General features: G+C 34.4%; 1 pseudogene; it reads right to left on the reverse strand.

Moving 5' to 3' along the window:
- LOC149226126 (naringenin,2-oxoglutarate 3-dioxygenase-like) overlaps positions 1 to 9347 on the reverse strand; it is a 90958-nt pseudogene extending 81611 nt beyond the window's left edge.
- Between the last annotated feature and the right edge of the window lie 9809 nt (positions 9348 to 19156).

The following is a 19156-nucleotide window of genomic DNA, read 5'->3' on the forward strand; positions in this document are numbered from 1 at the left end:
ACTAGAGCCACCACAAGGGCAATTAGAGAGCTTGTAAATCAATTGTTTAATTCATAAACAAAACCCGGAGATTGACTGAAGCAGCGTTGATCTACTTTGCACTTGCATAGCAAATGCAGTTCGAAGGCTAGCTGGCTTGACTTCAGGCTCCATCTGAATGTTTATAAAGTAAACAAATGTGGATAAACAAACAATCTACTCGCTCCCCAGCGGAGTCGCCATTTTGTTACCAGGAATAGTGTCTATGCAGAACTGCTAATCCCACCAAGGTTGGTAGCTACCTTAGAAACAAACAAACTTAAAACTACTTTCGTTTTCCTTTATGAAAGATAGATGAGAGAAGAATAAAGGAGACCAACCTCTGTCTTGCGCTTGGTCCTTGCTCGATTCCTCTCTCTTCTGATAGTCTTTTGCTACTTGCTTTCTTGTATACCCAGCTTCACAGAGTACCTGTAGAATCAAAGCAGCATAACACTATACGAGAACATAGATCTATTATCATAAGCAATATAGGATTAGATGTACATTAACCATACAAATGCATAAAACATAAATCATACAAGAGTATGGAGGAAAACTTGAATAGCTTTATTGATAATCAAGAAAGAGCCAAGAGAATTACAACCAACTGTTCTGACCCAGCATCATCATCTCAGCAAGTAAGTCCTTCTTCACCTCATGAAAAGCTTAGATCACCCAACACTATGATGTTGTCTCAAGAAACCAACAGCAATTCCTTACAAGATGCAAAATTCCAGCCTCTGGATCTCTGGGATGAGGGATCCATATATAGATGTCTGCAAGGGAGGTGAGTCAACTTTTGAGATTTGATTAGTGTCTCCCCTCTGATAGTTCTTGATTCCACTTGGAGATTGATGATCTCTTACTCATCCGTGGTCGAATTCAGAGAGGCAAGTGTCACAGGAGAAGTTTCTGGAGGATTCCATGCTTCTCCACCTCGCGGACTAACCCTGCCATTTGTCCCTTCTCGCTCATCGCACCCCATAGAAGGGCTTTTTGACATGCAACGCACCTACTGTGTGTATTTAGGTGGGATGCAATGCACTTTGCCTATGGAGCAGGTGAAATGGTCCAGTTTTGACCAGTTCTGAGTGGTTTTACATGGAGAACTTCTGGGAGATGCTGTAATCAGTTGACCTTGTTCTTTTAGGGGTTGGAACAACACCTTTAGGGACTTAGGAGCCCTTGGTTTATGGACATTTATGCTTGGGGTTGTAGTGCCCAAAAATGTCTATAACAAAGGTGGTAACCCAAGTACTAACTAGGGTAACCCCATGAGCGTAACCTTCACTAATATGGGCAATCCTACTCCATTGCCTCCTTTTATGGCTAGTTTGAGTGTCACTAATTCAACCAAGTCATCAACAACCCCCTTCTTCATGACCCAAATTGGCCAGTTATGCCTACCAAGATTCCTTCCGACATCCCCAATTTTGAAGGTAATCCTAGAGAAGATCCCACAAATCATGTTCACTCATTCCATATGTGGTGTTCATCCAATTCTATCATATAAGACTCCATTTGTCTTCGCCTTTTCTACTGCACTCTTACTGGAGCTACTGCTAAGTGGTATGTCGATCAAACCAGATCCACTCATTCCACTTTTGTGACTCTTGCCAAAGATTTTATAGCCTATTTCAAGTTACCTTTCTGTTATGACACTAGTAACAAAATTTTCACTTCTTTTCGTCAAACTTTTTCAATTGGCCTATCTGATCATGTTCAATAATGACATAGAAGGAGGAGCATATGTAAAGCTCCTGAATTCTAAGACTGTCTCTATATGGATTGGTACCTTAAATCTCTTTTGGCCCCCATTGCTAAAGAAGTCAATTCTCACTTCCCTTAATTTGAGGAATATTCAAACCTTTTCTATAAAGAAATAAGTTTTTTTTCTTTAGAAAACATACAGTTTGAGGTTAAAAAACTTGTAAAGGGAAAATTTAAGAACATCAAAAGCTACCAAACAAAAATCTTAAAAATTGCTTTGCATGTCCTTTTTTATTTAACAATCAAGCAAGAATTCCCTAAACCCTGGACTCAAAGCTTTATTGTACCTATTTTTAAAAGTGGGGATTGTAGAAATTAATGTGCAAATTCTAACTGCTCATGAAATTTTCTAAATCACAAGACTAGAAGCTACTCTACTGATCTGCAGAAGTAAATTCACGATCGAGAACTCATATCATCAACATGCATCAAGGTTCAACACACATACATAGAGATTTATCTAAGGAAAAGCAACTTGCCCTGAGAGACAAACAGTTCCCCATCTCCTTTCCATACTTCCAACCTAAGGAGAGTACACTCGATAGTTGTGAGTTGTGTCTGTGTACTTGTTGAAGGCTCGAAATTCTCTGCCTCAACATTATAAGGGAGACCACCTCGCCGGGAACTTAAAGCAGCTCATTTTCCGTTGAAATGGTGGTTCTAACTGGTTAAACTAGGTCCAATTACCTTCTTTCTATCGCTAATGGCTTAAAGTATGTCTTTTACTTACCAATAGAGAAGAGACGTCAGATCAACGCTCTTACTGATCACACAAGAAAGTGATCCTTAAGCTATTTTGGGGCTCAGCCAAGCCACAACTAAATTTTGCCCCTTTGATAAGAGGACTTCTAGGAATGTAGAATTAAATCTAAATGCAAGCAAAATGAAAGAAATCCTAAGCCTATCTATAGCAAGTCCCAATAGTGATCTGTAACAGCTCTTCGAATGGCTTCCTGAGTCCTTTGTCTATCACCTTCTGCATCTAGGATGGAGCTAACATTATTCCTTATCTTTCTGGCTGTTGTTTGCTTGTGAAAAAAAATTGAGTTCTTGTCACCCCCTTGTAACCATAATTGTCTCGACTTGAGCCTCCATTTTGTTTCCTCTTCTCTGTTAACTCGGTATAGTTGTAAGTAGAGTTCATTTTCGTGTTGTTTGTTCTCTTGGGAAAGGCCATCATCCTCTATTGGTCTTTGGATACTCTCCATATTGTTCTTAATTTCTTTTTTTACCTTCTCTGGTTGTTGATACTTTGTTTTAGCCCATTCTTTGATGGCTTGTTTTGTTTTCCGTATTTTTGTTTCCCAAATGAAACCGGGAGAGCCTTCCACGTGTTGGATCTAAGAGCTGTAAACAATTCTTGCAATTGCTGCTATATCATTCCAGAGAGAACTGTATCTGAATGGAATGGTCCCAAGTGGCCTATGATTTTCCAGCATTAGAGTTATTGGGAAGTGGTCGGAGGCAGAGCACGTTATAATGTTAACATATCTGATGGAGAAAGCAGAGAGAAGTGTAATATTGATGAGAATTTTGTCCAACCGCTCCATGATGTTACCAGCACCCATCTTGTGGTTGTTCCAGGTGTATCTATGGTTTTTTGGAGGGACATCCATAAGATCATGCTCCTGCATGATATTTTCCAACTGTATACTATATGGATCAGGCATAAAACTGCCTCCCCTTTTCTCATTGGCGTGGAGGATTAAATTAAAGTCACCTCCTAGAATAATGTTAGTGTTCTCTTCTGTGTCCAGGCTATCTTTTAGATCATGCCAACAATTATCCTTATCTCTGCAGTGATTTGGCACATAGATGTTGTAGATGATAATGGCTTGCTGATCTTCTTTATTTTCCAGAGTTGTTTTGATCCAGTGTTGATTTATTGTTTCCGAAATACAATTCCATATACCTTGATTCCAAATTATTTCTATTCCTCCTGAGGCTCCTCTTGCCTCACTAATGCTTCCTCTATACTGTCTCTGCTGCTCAATGACTTTATTCATTTCCTTGTGGTTTTGTTTTGTTTCTTGTAACATAATAATTCCTGGCGTCTCAGAAATGATAAGATCCCTTAGGGCTGCTACCTTAGAGGGGTGCCCAAGTCCCCTGATGTTCCAAGATAATATTTTCATCATTGGATATGCGGTATGTGGGGAGGTGCTCGCCCCCCTTGGTCCTTGCTGATTGCTTTTTTGTCATGCTGCCCCAGGATATAAGTTTCTATGGGTGTCTTTGTTCCCATTGCTATGTTCTTTTGTGTGTTCTCATCCCTGTGTTGCTTAGCAGATTTCTTGCCTGGGCGAGGTTTCTTGGAGGGTTCACTAGAACCCCCGTGATCTTTAGATGAGCTTCTGGTGATTCTATTGAGGGGAGGATCAAGAAGAGGCTGAGAGGAAATAGTAAGAGGCAATGAGGATTCGATAGTGTCTTGGCATTGGATTTCAGAGAGAGGGGGATCCTGGGGATCAGGAGGAGAGTGGGGGGATGAGGGGTCTTCTTCCTCCAAAGATTCAAAGGGGTTTGATGTAGAGGGTAATGGGTGAGTCAAGATGGGAGGGGAGGAGAAGGATGCAGCTTGGATTTCTGGGGGAGGCTTTGGTTTTGGGCCAGATTGTTTGGGGTTTGCTTTCTTTTTTTTGACTTGTTCCCATGTGTCTTCACTAGCTTCAACATTTTCATTCATTTCATTTTCTTTTAGTTTACTACACCTATTAGAAAAATGACCATATTCATGGCATACCTTACATTTGAACGGGATTTGTTCGTAGTCCAGCTGCTGGATATGGGTCCATTGGTCCACTTTGATCTTGATTGCTTCCGGGAGGCCCTTTCCTAAGTTGGATGGATTTTTTATCTCAGATACATTGAGATTGGTTAAATTCAGCTTATCGGGTTCATGAGGGTAGGAGAGGGAGGCGAAATAGAGATGGGATGCTTAACAGTCATCTAGAAGGAAAATATATGCCTGCATGTAAAGGTAAATGGAATGCTAGGGGGGTAATTTGATTCAAACAAAGGGTGAATTATGCTTCCCTGAATGGACATCATGAAACTGTGTTTAAGATTCACCATTCCGAAGCTGCGAGAAGACTAGAGTGTAAGCAAAAGAGAGAAGCTAAACATATTGTGGGTTGTGAAGAGGGCCAAGAAGGCCCTTTCTGGTTCTTCCTCTTTTATATTGGAGATACAAGATTTAAGAGTGTTTATAAGATAGCAATAAAGATGAGATGGATTGTCAAGCATATGCTGGCAGGGGTGTTGTTGGACTGTCACAGTGGAAGAAATGATCTAATGGATAAAATGAATGTCTACTGAAAAGAAAATTTCAATGTTGAGGTGCAACTTGGGAGGGGTAGCTGATGGTTCCCTAAGCTAGGTCAAGTGCTTGCAATGGATTAAAGATCAACTTCTGCTGCAAAGTCTCATGAGGAATATGATTATGCAATAACTGCACCTAAAAAATTGGAAGTCAAAGTCTAAGACTCATTATAAAGAAGCGGTTCAATCAATAACCACTAAGTTTTGAATGGGATCTAAAATTTGAATTTCTCAAAATTGAATGAAGTTGGAACCACTATGAAACAACTCGAAACAATTAATGTTAATATTAAAAATATAAGTAAAAGCTGACATTATCCTTATCTTTCCTTTTCAAAAATGAAAGATAAGGAGAATGTCAACTTTTACTTTGACTTTAAAAATTAAATATTACCATTAATTACTAGGGTTAGGTTTTGTAGGGCCCTCGAGTTAATAATTTTTTTTTTCCTTTTCAGTATTTTTTATTAAAAAATTATTATTTGGTGGTCATTAGCTATGTTGCACTACATTCTTTAGAATTGGTCAGTTTATTAGAGAACTAGTGAATTTGGTGTTTTCATGTCAGTTCAATACAAGACCAACCTTAGCCAATCTGAACCGCCAAACTAGACTACTACAACTCTAAAACCATTGGGACCAACCAATTCCACTAGTTCTAGGCTAGTTCCAATAAGAGTTTTCCCTTCTCATCTTCCTCTGAAGTCATTTTGTTGGATCCTTTCAGGAATGGTGATTTGGAAAGTGCCATAAACTGTCGAATTGTTGTGAGCACCTAAGATCATAAGTAGTTAAGCCTTGGCAAACAAAAATTTACAAGGACCTAGTACAGACATCCCAAAAGATATTTAGTGAGGATTTGCATGAAAGGAACTATTACAGACCTCCCAAGATACTTAGTGAGGACGTGCATGACCAAAAAGCATAATAAAAAAAATATCAACCCTCAAAAACCATGCCCAAAACATTGAAGTGTGGTGCAAAACAAATTGTTGGTAGGCTATTAATGCTACCAACAATCATTCGCTCTCTAATTTCACAATAATCTCTTAATCAAGCTACCTCCTCCACTATGGTTATAGCAAGTTCTTGCAACTGTGTGAGCTACAAGAAATTAAAACTACCTTCGAATCGCCACCAATTTTGGGGGACTTGACTTCTCTTCATGCGCCAACTATTTTGGGTTGATTGATCAGTTAACTAGATGATCACCGAGTTTGACTGAAGTCCCACTGCTTAAATGACCTTCCACTAGTTCCTCCAAAAGTTATAACTAGTTTAACTGACAACAACCTGAGATAATTGACCTTTATTGCCACAAGTTAGCAATCGAATATGCAGAACTGAACTCTAACTCCTCCAACTCGAATTTATTGAGTAAACTAGGTGACACAAGCCATGTCACACAAGTTAACATCATCCAAGTTGTTTGTTGATGTGGAAATTTTAATTTTTTCAATTTAATCAAGGAAAAATCAAATTGAGAATTTCTTGCTGCATTTTTCAAAACATAGCTCATTGGAATGTATTACTTTCACTATGAACTTGGCATAGTTCACATGTTATGTTCATAAGGTTTTTTAGCTGATGTGGTTCTATGTGTTGTGTATATAAATAATAGGTGTCCAACTCTTGCTATTAGAAACAAGACTCCCTATGAAATGTGGTATGGCCAGATTCCTTCGGTGAGGCATCTCAGGGTTTTTGGTTCCTCATATTATGCCTTCATACCTAAGAAATAGATAAAAAAACTCCGTGCAAGGAGTCACAAATGTATCTTCTTTGGGTACTCATACCTCCAAAGCATACCATCTCTATGATGAAGTGAATAAGAAGTTTATAATATCTAGAGATGTGATCTTTCTTGAGTCTTCCAAGATTGACAATGTTGTTGAGTGGTAGCTTAATTGTTTGGATATATTCGAACATGCAAAGTATTTTCAAGATTTTGATAGTGAGATTCCACATCTCCTTCTCTTAGCTCTATAATTTCTATGAAGAGCCTCAAAGAAATCAGGTTGAAGGAAATTCCTTCACCTGCTTTGTCAGGAAAGAGCTAAGAGACTATTGGCAGCAGATAGCCAAATCTGACAAGTGGTGAGGGTACATGCAAGATACAAAGCAAGGATTAATGCAAAGGAGTAATGTAGAGGAGTGTACTGACTATATACATATCATCAAACATCTTTCATCCCACTTAGGATGCCTTGCATTGTGCCTGGTTAGTCATAAGATCATGTTGGTCACAACCTCAGTAGCTTAAATAAACAAGTGGTAATACTCTTCATCTTCTAAGCTATGTAATAAACAGGTGAAAGGGAGCAAGACACGTAGATAAAACACATGGAATGAATTTTAGTTCTTGCAACCATGAATGTCATTGAAGATGGAATGATACGACAATGATAAGCAAACTTTTAAGCTACATTAAGAGGTGTATTTCAAAAGACATGCTTTGTTTTCCATACCTAGCCTCCAAAGGGTTATGCTTCAGATGGAGTCTTCATGCGGTCCTAATATTCTATCATACCTTGGGTTTCTTGGTCTGCTTATTTTTCTCCTCAGCTCCTTGAGAGTCATCTATCATGTCATCTTTCTTCGTGGCCCGTGAGAGACATAATTGTGTAGTTTCAATGCGCACTGACTGTTGTGGGATGAGGCCTTGGGAGGACACATTTGTATAGTTTTAGGATGTAAGGCACTACTTGGGACGAGGCCCTGGGAGGACACATCTATGCAATTTTAGGATGCAAGGCAGACTGGGTAGTCAAGGGACAAAACTGCACAGTTTTTGGAGACAGTGGGTTCCGGCTGAGGGAAGGACACTTGAGGAAACCACCGCGCATTTTTGAATGGTAAGGGAGGTTGGGATTTCTGCGCATTGCACGGTTTGAACAAGCAACAGAAAAGCTTGAGGGTTACATATGTGAAGTATGTGGTTCAGGAAAGTTGGATGAGGCTAGGTTGTTAAGGAAACTCCGAAATTTAGCTAAGTGTGGGATCAGTGGAACTTATGTGAATAGTGATAAAACTTCACTACGATCACACACTTGAAAACTTATCGATACAACTTAGACCATCTAGAACATATAACACATACTTCACTTAATGCAAAAACCTTTGTGGCAGATTACGGCAATTGCGACTTCGCTTATAGACTTCGGGAGGATAAAGGCGACACTTGTGTAAGAGTGTGTGAAATGAGTGTTAAACATGTATCATTCTCATAAATATTTCCCCTTGAAGCAAAACAAACCTCCCTTTGCATGACAAGCGATTACCCCCATGCCCAAAGATGACACATTCTATGTAAAGATAAAAGCATAAACATAGGTTTGATCTAAAGTGGTCATTGTATTAAATATAAAGTTTTGTCTTAAAATATTTTTGTCTCAAAATGCTTTTGTCTTAAATATAAAGTTTTGTCTTAAACTAATTTTGTCTTAAATTGTTTTTGTCTTAAAATAATTTTGTCTTAAATTGTTTTTGTCTTAAAATAATTTTGTCTTAAACTATTTTTGTCTTTAAATTTTTGTCTCAAACTACTTTTGTCTTAAATATAAAGTTTTGTCTCAAAATATTTTCGTCTTAAATTATTTTTGTCTTAAATATAAAGTTTTGTCTTAAAATATTTTTGTCTCAAACTACTTTTGTCTTAAAATATTTTTGTCTTAAACTATTTTTGTCTTAAACATAACGTTTTGTCTTAAAATATTTTTGTCTCAACCTATTTTTGTCTTAAACCTTATATTTGAGACAAATCAATTGATATTAATTTTTAATGTAAAATAAAAAATGAGTTTTTGAGACAAAAGACTTTTTTTGAGACAAAAGATTTGTTTTGTCTCAAAAAAATGTCTCAAAAGTGCCCTTGGTGTAGTAGTGTGCCCATTCAATATGGCGTACTACTTCTTCTCTTCCACTGGAATCGAAAAGAACTCCTATGCACAACGAATCATTTGAGAGTTCAGTTCTGCTGGGACACCGTGATCTATGACCTGGAACATTCCCCACTCTTTGCATGCCGCTCCGAGTACTCTTATTAGCTCTGCATGCTCTGCTCCTCCAATTGCTGCATTCGCAAGGGAAATGACGGGCACCATTTTGCTGAAATCGTCTGATGCCACACCTGGTCGTTCATCCTCATCATTCTTCATGTAATTAACAGGAAAATCCTTAGTGCCCAGTTCGGCTAGCGATTTCACAGTCTTCACTTGCACAACTGCTTGTCCCATTTCGCTAACAATCAGAATAGATGAAAAAACTATAAATTATCTGATAACCTGTATAAATTATTTGATAACCTGGAAATTATTTGATAACCTGTATAAATTTGTGGAGGATCTTGTGTTGTCCATTCCCCCTCGTCCTTTGGATTTTTTTTTTCCATTTTTCCCTTTCTTCTCTTTGCTTTTTATTCAGTGACTTATTTATTCGTTTTAATCTTAAAATTTTCTCCTTTCAAGAAAGAAAAAAAATAGCCTTTATTATTTAGCATAAAATATAAATGAATAAAAAATCTGTTATACTTAAACACAGACGAAAGAATTATAATGAGATAAACCAATTAATCCCGTTATACCTCGAGTAAAATAGATATAAATGAATAAAATGATAAATCAAATTAACTAACTAATTGAAAATTGTTATATTTTTCCATTGACTTTATTTATATTCTAATAGAAATTGCTACATTTCCAATATAGTTAATTTTTTTTATTAAACTAAGAATTAAGTCGAAGAACTAAGTAACTAATTAGGTTATTTGGTTATTCCTCATTTATTATTTCATATAATAATATTAATATAATTCTTTGAAGATTTAAATAATAAAAAAGTGCATTAGTTAATTCTTAGTTGAATACAAGAAAATTACATTTAATTGCAAAAGAATTAAAACTAACTAATTAATTATTTAATTAACTAATTATATGTCCCTTTCCATATCTCTTGGTCCTGTCATGTTACCCTGTCTAATGTAGACATTTCCTGGTCAACTATAGTCATTCCTAGTCAAATATAGCCCTTAGATAACCTTCTCTCTCTATTTATACTGCAGCCATGATCTTGTTCTTCAACTTGTCCGGATGATGAACAACACTTGTTGGTTCAAAACGTGTCGAAAAATTAATTATGATGTGATTTCCCCCAAAAACTCTTCTCAAAAAGACATTAAACTCTTAAAAATTTAAAGAAACCTTGTAAAAATATAATGGCTACACGAAGATATAAATATTTATAATTATAACAAGCATGTAAACAATTATTGTGTTATGGAGTTTGAAGAGTGATTTTGATATTGATGAATAAGATTACACATGAACATTTCATTAGTTCATTATATTTGGTTACCTCATTAGATCTTGATATTTGGTTGCAACTTTAAGTTTTAATTATAATTTAGTTATTTAAATTTGTAGCTTAACAAATGTTTGCACACAACTTTTTAGCTTTCAAATTGGTAATTTAATTTAAAGTTCGAATTAACATATAAAAATGAACCTAAATAGTAATTATAATGAGTTAATGAACATGAATACATGAACAAATGTCTAGTTGTATATTTTTTTTGTTAATAATTCTTTGGAAAGAGAAGAAAAGAGATTAGTACAAAGCATTTAGAGGAATCAAATCTCTTTTCACTCTAAAAGAGGTTTGCATCTCAAGAGATTTGATCCCTCTCATTCCCTGGTAGATTCCAAATTAAGATGGATCTAGGTTAGTTTAATTACTAATTATGATTATAAATATAAATATAATTTTTATTTTTTATTTTTCATTTTATTTTGACCAAGTCAAAATGTTAAACAAGAAATTAAAACATACAATTAGGTAACACATAAAACCATCTAATCTTTCTTAGGCACATAAAGGTTGTATTAGACCTTTTCTTTTGCACTTAATAACATTTTCTTAGCTTAAATGAGCTCTTAGGAAACTTAAAGGGATCTGTTATTCTTTATTTAGCTAACATGATTATGATGCAGGATATTGTGACGATTTGGAATAGATCATGAGGATATTGAGTCGAAGAGATTTATGGGACTTGTCACTTGCTACAAAAAAATCAAACTCGACTAGTTTTGAACACTAAATACTCCTCCCTGTAGTTGCAAGGTCACTCAGGGAGCATGAGCCATTTTTTTAGAATTTTTGGAGGGAAAACAATCCTCCATTCAAGGTGGTTTCCCATCACTAATCTTATATAAATAGAGGGCTCGAGTAGCTATGTAGCTAGCAGATAGTCAAAGTTAATCGAATTGTTAATAGTAGAGAGCGTTAGTAGTTTCGGTACTAGAAATTTGGATGTACAAGCAATTTTAAAGTTAATGAAAGACATCTTTGGTTCTTAGATTGTCTTTTTTCAGGGATATGAGCTTCCTTGGTTTAGGGCCCACCCCAGGTTCTTAGATTATCCTTTCTACATTTACCCCTTTCAGCAAATATATTTATGAGTATTGTTTTATGCAAGGCTAAATAGTTATTTGGTGAACAATATTTTCTTACACAATATTTGAGAATTATATGGTAGCTTTAGGAGTGATTATATTATTCAAATAACATCTCTTTTCATGAATTCAGACTCACTTTAGTTGCTGATATTTATTTGTTGTTTATCATTATTACTTGTTGCAACTGTATAATCCCTTGTTTTTATAATGCTATGTGAGACTCTACACCCACCCATTTGTTGAATAAGCCCCTCTACCATTAACATGATGACATAGAGGAAAGTACTTTATCATTCCTTAGCCTTCATTAGCCCCCCTTTTCTTTTAAACCACATCCTTAGCACATTTCACTGCTCATTGAATTGTCTTTTATAGCAAAATAAGGACTCATGCAGCAGTTTGCATTTTGCTTATGAAAATCATCAAACTTGCATGCAACTCATGTTTCACCTTCCTCAATATATTACAACGTCTATGGAACCATGAAGATGGAATTTAAAGAAAAGAGACCAAGTAGATTCCTTGACCTAATTTGTTGAAAAAAACTATTTTTTCCGTGCAGAATTAGGGTTTTCCATTTAGATGCTTTATTTCAATTATGAGTTTTCTTTCATTTCATAGTGGAATAGAAATGATTTTATTTCATCATAGTAAATTCACTAGGATTGGAATGGATCCTTAAACACGTAAACCAAGAATTATATTGTGTATAGTTGAGTAAATAAATAAATATGTTTAGAGTTAGGGAATTGTAATCCTTGTTATTTTGATTAGAATTTAATTTACAAAATAAAATAGATACTAAATTATTTTTATACAACCTTCATTAACTTTAAGAATTTTCTTTGAGTTTGATTAATTATGGTTTAATTAATTGTGTCATTACTGTAAAGGAATTATCAATAACTTTGTTCTCCTTAAAATATGATTTAACTATGGTGATGGATTAGATGTGAAATTTTGGACCTACCTGGTTTATCAATATAGACTTCTTGTTTTATCCAAGATGACATAGATTAGATACTATATTGCTTGCAATCCATGTTGATGGTTTTAGAGTGGAAAAAGTGGAGGAATCAACTCATAATACCATTTTTACTAGTTGGGCTTATAGTTTGATGCATTAAATGACATTTTTTGGGGTAAAAAATTTCCTCTTAAGTGAAAAATATTTTCCTCCTATTATACACAGAAACCTTTCCAATGCCACTAGAATTTCCCAATAAGGTTTTGTATTCCACTCAGAATTTAAACTTCCTATTTTGACCACCACAATCCCAAAATATGTTATGTCAACTTCCATTATTTAGAGAAAAGGGACTATCCATGTGATCATGATGAAGAAGAATCTATAAGAGTCAATATGGTAACTCTATTTAAGAGTTAAAGGAGTCAAACCTAACCACTAGTAGACTATCGAGCAATGTTATAACCAAGCCACTAGGATAAAAAAATATTATATTATATTCGAGAGAATTTTTCTCCATGGACAAGTAGAGTATATGAGTGTATACAAAGAGGGAAAACATAGAGTATTTGTACAATCTAGTAGATTATAGGCCATAGACATCACATATTTACACTTGCATCCATTTACCTTTGAAGAAAAGAGAGAAAAGAAACCTCACTTTCAAGTTGGGTTTTCTCTTAAAGGGTTTCCCAAGTTATATCTTATGTTAATTTATGGTTTGTGAATTTTTATTCCATATTTCTATATTTTTGAATAATTATAATTTATATACATATACAATAAACAATATTTACAAATCCTAAAATTTAAGGAGAAATTTTAGTTGATCTATTGTGATGAATTATGAAGTGGAATATCATGAAAGTTTATAGATCATATTGTTATTAGTAGGTTTCTTTAGGTATTTTGTGGATCTTTACAAGGGAGTGAAATCACTAAGAATTTTGTTATAAAATCCCATTCATTGTTGACAAATCTATCAATAACAATTATGATCCTATAGATGGTACTAGTGCAACAAAGTCAGACCTCAATAGCCTCCATGTATGTCTAGGACAACCTCCTCCTCGATGCCAATATAATGGGCATAGTCATAATAGAAGAAAGGAAACTTGGGGAACTCGTTACAACCACAATTGCAACAATCAATGTCATTCCACCGGTGCCCATTACAAGCCATTGATGTTGGTACAACTACAAATGATAATCCAACAAAAGATTGATCAAGCAAAGTTACAAATTCTTCATTGATCATTCTCTCCTTAATCTTTGTAAATTCTATAATTCTATGTTATTAGTCTATTAGGATTATTAGATTATTTCAATAGATTATAATGTAACTTCTCAAAGAAGTTTCATGGCTGTTAGTTTATTGTTACAAGTAGAAATAGTTGGACATAATCCACCATCGTAGGCTATCCTTCCAAGTGGAAATAGTTAGATAGAATCCAACAATGTTGGTTGGAAGTTAGGTAAGGGCATGCTCCAACCTCAAGTATTAAGAAGGTTGGTGTTTGATCAATCAATGAGTAAGTATTATATACAAGTTTAGTTTATTCTATGTAAGGAATTATGTTTATAAGTTATTTAATTCATCATTTCATGATTCCAAACTTTTATCAGAGAATTGTTGGATGGCTTTTGGGATCTCTGTGTGATTTAATTTTAATATTAGATGGATTTTGAGGTCCCTGGTGATTTATTTTTATTGTCAGATATCATTGCCTTCTTTCGAGGTTCTTTCTCTGCAAATGAAACGAAAAACATTGAGTAAATTTTGAAAATATTCTAACAAAAATGAAAAAAAAAAGAAATAAAGTTCCATAGTTATTAGAATGCCAGGAAATTCTCAAGTTTAAAGTGATTCAAGTTTACTGAGATGGAAAATGATGACTTAAAGATTAATTATACAGAAAATAACAGAAAAAAACACCTATATTACATAAATAAAGTTCAATAATTATTACAGTAAAATGACACTAAAGTTTAAAGAGATACTCTCAAGTTTAATGAGATGAAAAATGATGAATAGATTAATTATAATAGAATACTTTCAAGTTTATTGAGATGGAAAATGATGAATAGATTAAATTATAAGAAAAATCAAAGAAGTGAACATGTTTAATAAGTCTATCTGGTAGACTGGTTAGATAAAAATGAAATGAATAGGTTTAAGAAGTCTATCTATTAATTATAGGAAAGGTGTTTAAAATAAGTGAGATCAATGGAAAATCAATTATAGGAAAAACATTCAAAAAAAAAAAATGGAAAATCTCTTTAAATAATTTAAAATAAATAGAATGGAAAATTAATTACAAGAAAAACATTCAAAATAAATAAAATTAATAAGGAAATCATTCTAATATAAGAAAAAAAGTTCTAATGAAAAATGATTTTAAAAACAATTAAAATAATGCTAAACCTTTTATAATTTTAGAAAAAAAATTAAGATAAAAATGATATGGAAAAGCATTTTAAAACAAATTATAAAAAAGAGAAATGATTTAATTATAATAAAGAAATAACTTGAAATAAACTTGAAAATCATTTTAAAATAAAGAAAATTATTCACTATAAAAATATAATAAGTTGAAAGTAATAAGTTTTTAATAAATTAATAAATCTGGCAGGCCTCAATTTCATCCAACATTTCACTGGTGTGACGTTGGCTTCGATGGACAGAGGCAAGACAATCAAGGATTTCTCCTTGGATGAACTCAATTTCGTTGATGTAGGTAACAAAATCGTTGTGATCCTCGTATTGTTTCTCTCGCAACACATCCAATATATCAACCAAAACCCACAACTGATAATTGATTGTGTCTAGTGAGGGTGGCTACACCACTTTTCCTAGAGATTACGGGGTTGTGACCTTTTCCTCCTCTTCAACGTTGCTCCTAGATTCATCTTTCCTCGCCCTTAAGATATCCTGCTCACCCTACATGCCTCTCAATCCCACTCCCTCTCGGGTTTCCCCCTTTGACAATTCATTTGTGGTGCGTTAGTCAAACACCAAGGGGTAAGACACCCCTAATTTTTAGTAGAGATACACCACCAAACATTTTCTTACAACTACTACACCGAGGCGTGGCTAGCCTCCACCCACACTACCCCCTAAGTGCCTACTTTATCTACAATTAACTAGCTAACGAGCCTTGGCAACTAACAGAGCCACCACTGAATGCCACCATGACTCTCAACCTCAAAGAAACTTCACCAAAGTACACTCTGCTACCACAATTAAGGTCTATCAAACTATCACCAACCCCACATAGGACTCTCTTGGCCAATGACTAATCCCACCAAGACTAATCTAGGACCATACCTCCCAAACGACAACCAAAGACGAAAATTCGCACAGAGAGATAGTAGCAAAAAACACTTACCAAGATACCACTACCAATTAGGCAGTTACGACCAAGACTTGAAGAGGAGTCAAGCATGTCTGGATCAAAGCCAACCCACCGCACTATGTGGCTAGGTTGCGAGTAACCCGTGCTTCGAGCATGCTATAAGCCCTAGATCCCACACTCCTGAGCTCTTCACCACAACCACCGACTTCATTTAGTCATTCTCCTTTGCAACAAACCAAAACTCGCGCTGTCTACTAGGACCAAAGAGGATACACAAGGAAGGAGACTATGCACACTTAGCCATTGTGAACTCATCCTCCTTCCCTCCCATAACACAATTCTTAACGTTGTGAAAACCACTAGTATTGTAGGGTTTATAAGTCTTCCTCTATTTTTTTATTCTTCTACGACAATGCCTCCATCTGGATTTGTTGTTTCCCAAGCCTGTGCCACCTATTACCTTAATGATCTCCTTCATGTCAACTGATAACCGATACCATGATGCTTGTTGGGTCAGCCACCCTCATCGTGGTCTTTAGATTAGTCGTGACCAAATGTGCCTATTGGGTAGATTAGTTTTATTCATCTCGCAGGGGCCAGGGCTTAAAGCCTGAGAGAGAAGGGTCCTCACTTCCCTATTTTGCTAACGATTCTACCACTTTGTTACCAAAATGCAACGAATCAACAATGGTGACGTAGGGAATAAAGAAGAATAAGGTCTAGATCATCTAAACTATCATATACAAATGCCAGCTTTGATTACCTTTTGAATTGGTGCTCTATTTAAGAGTTCCTTAACTACCTCTATCACTAATAAATAGTCTATGTCTAGTTGTAATTTTCCATATCCATTTTCTAGGGAAATCGCCAAACCATGGGAAAGAGTTGTGAACTCAACAACATTGTTACTCATGTGGGCATATTAGCTCGCTAAATATCTTAGAGGTTGGCCAACATCATCCTGAAAGATTCCACCACAACCCACTATATTAGGGTTTCCTTTGGATGCTCCGTCAAAATTTATCTTGACAAATCCTTGAAGAGGAAGAATGAAGGATCCAGGTGAACGACTTAAGTTTTCCACCATCTTGAATGAGAAGTGTGGCACCTGTTCGAAATTCATTTCTAAGCTCCTCAATATCTAGGATTCCTGTTCCTCAGCCTTCTAGCCTTGCTCAGTGTAGATATCTCATAGCACCATCTCCTTAATATTGGTGCGAGTTTTGTCCAAGATTTCGCCACCGTTGACTATGTTATCTTTGAATATGATTTTGTTCCTTATCTTCCACATGTTCCAGAGGAGTTGGCCTAGGGATAACCTCCACGCCCTGTTGACTATAATATTATTAAAAGGATTGGCTCGCCATTATATTTTTAGAAAATATAATGGTAGAATAGCTGATTCAACAAATGGGTAGTTGTAGAGTCTCGTGTAGCTCTACAAAAGCAAGGGACTATACAATTGCAACAAGAAATAATGATAGACAATAGATAAATGTCAGCAACTAAAGTGACTTTGAATTCATGAAAAGAGATGTTATCTTAATAAATCACTGCTAAAGCTACCTTCTAATGCTCAAATATTTTATAAGAGAATATTGTTAACCAAAAAACTATTTAACCTTTGCATGGAACAATACTGACAAATAAATTTGTAGAAAGGGATAAATGTAGAAAGGATAATCTAAGAACCTGGGGTGGAACCTAACCCAAGGAACATCAAATCCCGGACATAAAATAATCTAAGAACCAAAGATGTCTTTCATTAACTTTAAAATTTATTGTACATCAAAATTTCGGGTATCGAAACTCCAAATGCTCTCTACTGCTAACACTTCCATTAACTTCAACTATTTGCTAGCTACCTAATGGGATACTCTGATCCCTCAATTTATATAAGATGAGTGAGAGGAAACCACCTTGAAGGGAGGATTGTTTTCCCTCCAGAACTTCTAAAAAATTGGATCATGCTCCCTGAGTGACCTTGTAGCGACAGGGAGGAGTATTTCGTGTTCAAAGCCAGTCCAATTTGATTATTTTGTAGCATGGGACAAGTCCCATAAATCTCTTCGACTCGATATCCTCACGATCTATTCCAAATAATCTCAATATCTTGCATCATAATCACATTAGGTACATAAAGCATAATAAATCCCATTAACTTTTCTATGTACTCATTTAAGCTAAGAAATATATATTAAGTGCAAAATTAAAGGTATAATACAACCTTTATGTGCCTAGGAAAGATTAGATGGGCCTTATGTTTTACCTAATTGTATGTTGTAATGTCTTGTTTAACATTTTGACTAGGTCAAAATAAAATAAAATAATAATTATATTATATTTATAATCATAATCATAATTAAACTAACTTAGATCCATCTTAATTTCGAATCTACCATGAGAGGGTCAAATCCCTTTGAGATGCAAACTTCTTTTAGCATGAAAAGAAATTTTCTTCCTCTGAATGCTTGTACTAATCTCTTTTCTTCTCTTTCCAAAACATTATTAAATATAGTACATATACAACTAAACATTTGTTCATGTTCATTAACTAGTTATAATTACTATTTATGTTCATTTTGATATGTTAATTCGAACTTTAAGTTAAATTACCAATTTGAAAAGTGAAAGGTTATGTGCAAGCATTTGTTAAACTAGAAATTTAAATAACTAAATTATAATTAAAACTTAAAGTTGCAACCAGATATCAAGATGTAAGGTAATATAACGAGATAATGAAGTGTTCATGTGGAATCTTATTCATCAATATCAAAATCATTGTTCAAACCCCATAAGATAATATTGGATTACATACTTGTTAAAATTATAAAAATTGAAATCTTTGTGATTTGGTGTAGCCATTATATTTTTTTAAAGTTTCTTTGAACTTCTTAGAGTTTAATGCCTCTTCAATATTTCCTAACACATTTTTAAATTTCTAATAATATTGATATTTTTATGAACTTGATGTATCCATTATATTTTTATAAAAATTTCATAATATTTTTAATATTGATTTATAAATTTATAATTTTAAAAAAAAATTAAAATCTATACAAACTTAATATATCCATTATATTCTTACAAAATTTCATAATAGTGTTAAAGATTTAATACTTTTTAATATTATTTTATAAATTTATAAAATCTTCCTATAAAATTTATTATTTTCCAATAATATCTATATTATATAAAACTGTGAATCACAACTAATTTAAAATATATATATATATATATATATTCTCATATTTCAAATTTTATAATTA

The sequence above is a fragment of the Pinus tabuliformis genome, chromosome J, assembly GCF_031772625.1.
Source record: "Pinus tabuliformis cultivar Carrire ecotype Pingquan chromosome J, CPIR1, whole genome shotgun sequence".
Taxonomy (NCBI): Eukaryota; Viridiplantae; Streptophyta; class Pinopsida; order Pinales; family Pinaceae; genus Pinus; species Pinus tabuliformis.